Source organism: Lupinus angustifolius, chromosome LG03 (assembly GCF_001865875.1).
Source record: "Lupinus angustifolius cultivar Tanjil chromosome LG03, LupAngTanjil_v1.0, whole genome shotgun sequence".
NCBI lineage: Eukaryota > Viridiplantae > Streptophyta > Magnoliopsida > Fabales > Fabaceae > Lupinus > Lupinus angustifolius.
In genome coordinates this window covers 5,437-5,701 of record NC_032011.1, presented here as the reverse complement: position 1 = coordinate 5,701, position 265 = coordinate 5,437, and positions in this window count along the sequence as shown.

Below are 265 nucleotides of genomic sequence, written 5' to 3'. Positions count from 1 at the left end.
CTCATGCTCTTCCTCATCCTCATCCTCCTCCTACTCCTCATCCTCATCGTATCCTCCTCCTCATCCTAGTCCTATCCTCATCCTCATCCCATCTTTGTCCTCATCCTCTGCATCATTCCATCTTCATCCTCACCCTCATCCTATCCTCATCCTCATCCTATCCTCCTTCTCCACCTCATCCTCATCCAATCCATGTCCCCATCCTCATCCTCTTCTCATCCTCATCCTCACCCTCATCCTTTCCTCTTCCTCATCCTATCCTCGT